Below are 5,975 nucleotides of genomic sequence, written 5' to 3' on the forward strand. Positions count from 1 at the left end.
GAAGCTATCTGAGAGAAAAGCTTTCCAGATAGAGGTACAGTGAAGAGACAGATGATGGCAAATCTCTGGCATTTTAAGAAACCACAAGGAGGTCTGTGTGGTCTAGAGGCCAGAGAACAAGAGAGATCAATAGAAAACAAGATACAAAAAGTAAGAGGAAAAGAGCTATAAACGGGCCATGTTGTTGATGTGTACCATTGAACTGGAACCAACTCACAGCTGACCCTCCTTTGGGTTTTCAGAGTCAGCAAATCTCACAGGAGGTGATTACTCATCTATTTTCATCATGGTGGATTCAAACCATGTACCTCTGGAATCTAGTGGAATCAAACCATGCAGCTCCTTAGCACTATGCCACCAGAAGGTAGGTCATTTAGACGATCATAGTCAGCCTAGATTCTAATATTAACCCTAAGATTCTTATATTAACATCCTTGTGTAATCCCTTATGACTTGAGCTGAACCTAATGACTCTCTTAAAAGTAAAGGATGATTGGTTGTAACAGCCAAGAATAAATTTTAGGATATAATACCTTTTACTGGTAACCTCTCAACTCTAGTTTGCTTACTTTCTTTCATAGAGTGAGCTGTTGTGTTTTAAATGGTTTGGTGGAGAAGGTCTTGTGGAATTGAGGACAGTCTTGTGCCAACAGTGAGTGAAGAGCTGAGGCCCTCTAGTTCTACAACTTGCAAGGATCTGGACCCTGCAACTAATTGCTGACTGAAGTTGAAAATGGATTATTCTCTACTTCACCTTGAGATGAATGAAATCCCAATAGACACCTTAATCAAAGCCTTATGTAAGACCCTGAGCAAGAGGACCCAGCTAAGTCACACTCATGTTCCTGACTCACAGCAACTGTGAAATGATAAATGTTTTAAACTACTCATTTTTAGAGGTAATTTTCCCCAATTTATTTATTTAGGCTTTGTTGAAAATATACATGATAAAACATACACTAATTAAATAATTTATATATGTAGAGTCCAACAGCATTGATTCCATTCTTCACGTTGTATACCCATTTACACTTTCCTTTTCTAAATTATTCATGAACGTGAACTGAGTGTCTCCCAAGTTTCTTTAACCTTTGGAGCTACTGTTCTGTTTGTTTTCTGTCTGTAAGTCCTTTTCAAAAGCACAGCGCTCAAGGCAAACATTCTTAAGAAAACAGGCTAACTTTTTTTTTTTTTTGCTTGAAGACTCAAGGGGACATTTTTGTTTAAAGTTTTAAGCATTATGCCAGGGCAACAGCCTCAAAAGATTCAGAAAATCCGTAATACATGAAATTCTGTTCTGCTTTTTTTTTTTTTCAGTTGACTGGGTTATCTTGGAGTAATTTGTTACTCAGCAATTGATAACTAATACATTAGATCATGTTGTTGTTGTTAGTAGATGTCTTTGTGTAAGACTCATAGCAACCCTATGAACAACAGACTTGAACCTTGACCTATCCTGTGCCGTCCTCATCTACTCTGACACATTTGAGTCCATTGCTGCAATACTGTGTCAATCCATCTTATCATGTAGACAAGTGTAATTAAAAATTGTCATTGGGTGATTAGAATCACTGGCTGATGTATTACAAATAGTGTAAGAAGACAAGAATGGAAGCCACTCTTGGCTTTGGGATGTACTCTGAATTAAATGTGGAGTAAGAGTCAGAGATGACTCTTGAGATTTTAGCCTGTTGTTATGTGCCATTGAGTCACCTGTGACTCATAGCGACCCTATATAAAAGAGCCCTAAACCATGCTCTATTCCTTGCCAATCTTGTTGTCTCCAACACACCTGCACCCATAACCACAATCACTGAATCAATCCATCTCATGGAGAATCTTCCTCTCCTGTGCTGTCTCTCCACCCTTCCAAGCATGACATCCCTCTCTAAGAAATGATCCCACCTTGCAACATGTCCAAAGTATGTCAGATGAAGCTTCAGAATCTTTGCCTCGAAGGAGCAGCCTGACTTCACGCTCTCCAGAATGAACTTGATTGTTCTCCTAGCAGTTCATACTATATTGAATACTCTTTTCCAGCACCACAGCTCAAGGCATCAACTCTCCTTCTATCATCCCTAGTCATTATCCAGCTCTCTGATGTATAGCAAGTAATTGCAAAGACAATGGCCTGTATCAGGCCACCTTAGTCTCCAGACTGACATTGTCACTCTTCAGTACTTGGAGAGGTCTCTAACAGCAGACTTTCTAAATGCAATTCATCTTTTAATTTCCTAGCTACTGGTACCAAGAGTGTTGATTGTGGAGTCAAGCAAGCTGAAGCTGTTAACAATCTCAATCTTTTCACCATCTATCATGATGCTGCCAATCGGCCCAGTGCTGAGAATCTTTGTTTTCTTAACGTTAAGCTTCAATCCATATTGAAGGTTGCAGTCCTTGACCTCCTGCAGCTAGCACTCAGGTCCTCCTCAGTTCAGCAAGCAGTGTTGTGTTATCTGCATAATGCAGATTGTTGATGAGTTTACCTCCAATCGTGATGCCATACTTCTCCTCATAGACATCAACCTCCCAGATAATCTGTTCCGCACATAGATTGAAAAGATATGGAGAGAGGACACATTCTTGACACACACCTTTTCCAATTTTAAACCATGCAGTGTTTCCTTGCTGTGTTCTAACAACTGGCTGCTTGGTCCAAGTATAGGGTTCACATAAGCACAATGTTCTGGGACTCTCATTCTTCTCAGAGTCAGCCACAGTTTGTTGTGATTCACACAGTCAAATGCTATTGCAGAGTTAGTGAAACATGGATAGACATTCCTCTGGTACTCTCTGTTCTCAGCCAAGATCAATCTGACATTAGCCATAATATTCCTAGTGCCATAACCTCTTCTAAATCCAGCCTGCACTTCAGGTAGTTCTCTGTTGATGTGCTGTTCCAACCATTTATGGACAATCTTCAGGAGAATCTTGCTTGCATGTGATATCAATGATACTGTTTGATAATTTCCACACTCTCTCAGATCATCTCTCTTTGGAATGGGAACAAATATATATCTCTTCCAGTCAGTTGGCCAGGTGGTTGTCCTCTAAATTTCTTGGCACAACTTGGTGAGCACATCCAGGGCAGTGCCTTTTTGTTGAAACATGTCAATCGGTATGCCATCAATTCCTGGGGCCTTGTTTTTTGCCAATTCTTTCAGAGCAGTTTGAATTTTTTCCTTCATCACCACAGGCTCTTGCTCATACGTTGTTTCATGAAATTCTTCTGTGTCCACCAATTCCTTTTGGTACAATGACTCTGTATAGTCTTTCCATCTTCTTTTAATGTTTCCTGGATCATTTAATATTCTTCCTAAAGCTTTCTTAAGTATTGCAATTCAAGGTTTGAATTAGTTCCTCAGTTCCTTCAGCTTAAGAAATTCGGAGCGTGTTCAACCCTTTCAATTTTCTGACTCCAGCTCTTTGTACATTTCATTGTAATACTTTGTCTTTCTGTGCTGTCCTCTGGAATCTTCTGTTCAACTCCTTAATACCTTGATTTCTTCCCTTTGCTTTGGCTTCTCGATGTTCCAGTGCAATATTTAGAGTTTCTTCTGATGTCCATCTTGGTCTTTTCCCCCTCCTCTGCCTTTGTAATAACCTTTTACATTCTTCCTGCATGCTATTCTTGATATCCTCCCACAGCTCATCTGGTCTTCGTTCATTAGTGTCCAAGGCCTCGAACCTGTTGCTGCGATGGTTTTGAAATTCATATGAGATAGACTCAAGGTCAAATTTTGGTTCCTGTGGACTTGATTTAATTTTCCTCAGCTTCAGCTTGAACTTGCATATAAGTGATCTGTTCCACAATCAACACCTGACCTAGTTTTCACAGCTGATACTGAGTTTCTCTTTTTTTCCCCCCACAGATGTAATCAATCTGATTCCTATGTATACCAGAAAGTGATTGCCATATATTGAGTTGAGGAAAACTGTAGAAGGAGTGCATTTGTAGCAAAAGAATAAGAGTTATGTTTTGGTCATGCTTAACTTGAGATACCTATTAGACATTGTAGAAGAAAAGACTTTTGTGAGGCTGAAAGTGACTACACTATTGATTGCTGCTAGTTAACTTCCATTTGCTAAGTCACAGTTATGCAACACTTCAAGGAAAAGCTTGGAAACCCAGGTCCTGCTAACATACGGTCTTTGTCCACCAAAGATATGAAAACTCTGGCCCTCCCCTGGGGACATGGAGACTCAGTCTGACTCGACTGCTACCCAGGGCATCATCTTAGAAAGTAAGCAACCCATTAATGAGTAAAATTCCTTTTTATCATCATTGATTTACCAATCTCCTTCTTTGCTCTCATGATGTGTTAGGGCAAATTTTAGGTTATTGATCCCTGTTTCTGGATCTCTGGGAACTTTGGTGGCTTAATGGATAAGGATTGAACTTCCAATCTAAAGGCAAGTGGGTTGAATCCACATCTAGAGGGTCAGTTATGAGTCAGTTCTAACTCAACAGCAACAACAGTGAGCTTCAAACCATTGGCAAACTCATCTGGAAGCCCAAGAAATGGCAGATAAAGAGGAGCTGTCAGAGGTAAATCAATGACCTGAAAGATTTGACTCATTTACTAGGAGATAATCTGCTAGGTCAAGGACTTCCACGTGAAAAGAATGGTTTGGCCCACCTGCTAGTAGGAGAATTTGATCCTTCTGCTAAGGGGTGTCATCAACCTTTAGTCCATATATATTTTTTTATTAAATTAGTTTATTTATTTTTCATTTCAATGAACATCTACAGAGATTTTGGAATTCCATTCATTCATTGTTGCACTTTTCTCCTTGCCCACCCCACCCCCTCTCTTTTCCTTCTTACTCTCCCTCCTTCTCCCTTTCTCATGAAGTAGCATTATATCGGTATCTGCAAAGTTAAAACTAAACAAAAAACCAAAACCACAAAGCTTAACTTCCATAACATCAGAACCAGTGAATTTTTTGATCCAGGAATCTCACAGGTGACCCACTCTCCAGCTTGAAACTTGTAGCTTGTACCTGATCTAAAAGAAGCAGACAAGATTAGAGAGAAGGGGAGCTACTGGTGCGATGCATGAGCCAAGGAGTAACTGATGTAATGCACGCACCAGGGAGCGACACAATCTGTAGGAGAACAGAAAATCTTGAATTTGAGTGAGTGTGAGCCCGAAACTCATCTTGTCACCATTGGCCTGTGTCTAGAACTCAACTCCTGCACCACCAGCCCAAGCCTAAAATGCTGGCCCCAACACAAATGCCCCATGCCAGGAGCTTAACTACACATGGAGCAATGCTTGAACTTGAGTGAGGTACTTTGTGGGGGGGGGTCACTGCTGTTTGGCCAGATCATGGGGGACTCCTTAAGCTAAATCAGAAGGGAGCAAGATAGCTGGAGCTCATTCTTGAAGGGAAAACCAAGGTTTCCGGGTTTACAAACCAGGTCTCTGTGCTCTGCCTTGCATATCTTCACGTTCAGTCCATCAACTGCATTTAGCCTAGAGCACCTTGGGCTACCCTAGCTGCAGCAGTTGTCTGACAGAGGAGGCTGCTTCCACAGGCCTTTTCTCTATTGAACTGAAGCATATCTGCCCTTGGGTAAGAAGGCAGAGAGAAACCTAGGCAGGGAATCTGCCCTATCTTCTTTTGGAGCAGTGTCTTCAGATCAAGAACCTGCTATCGCCTCAGGCATGAAAAACTCTACCACAGCAATGTCACGTAGGAAGCAGACTATTTCACACCCTACACAAGCCCAAAGCAAGATTTCACGCCCAAAAAAAAGTGACACAAATATTACATGATGCCACTGTTGTAGAATGGGACTGTCTTTGGGGTTGGGGAGAGACTGAGTAAGATGGGTTCAATGATGTGTGGTGCACTGAGGCGGAGGAGGAAGGGACCTGTTTAAAAGAGATATATAACTGGGTGTTTCTGTCATCTCAGGAGTCTAGAGCGAGGGCTGCATGGTGGAGGGGACCTTGGGGGGGGTTTGT

The sequence above is a fragment of the Elephantulus edwardii genome, unplaced genomic scaffold (genome assembly GCF_000299155.1).
Source record: "Elephantulus edwardii isolate Elephantulus edwardi_28Jun2011 unplaced genomic scaffold, EleEdw1.0 scaffold00131, whole genome shotgun sequence".
In the NCBI taxonomy this organism is placed as follows: Eukaryota; Metazoa; Chordata; class Mammalia; order Macroscelidea; family Macroscelididae; genus Elephantulus; species Elephantulus edwardii.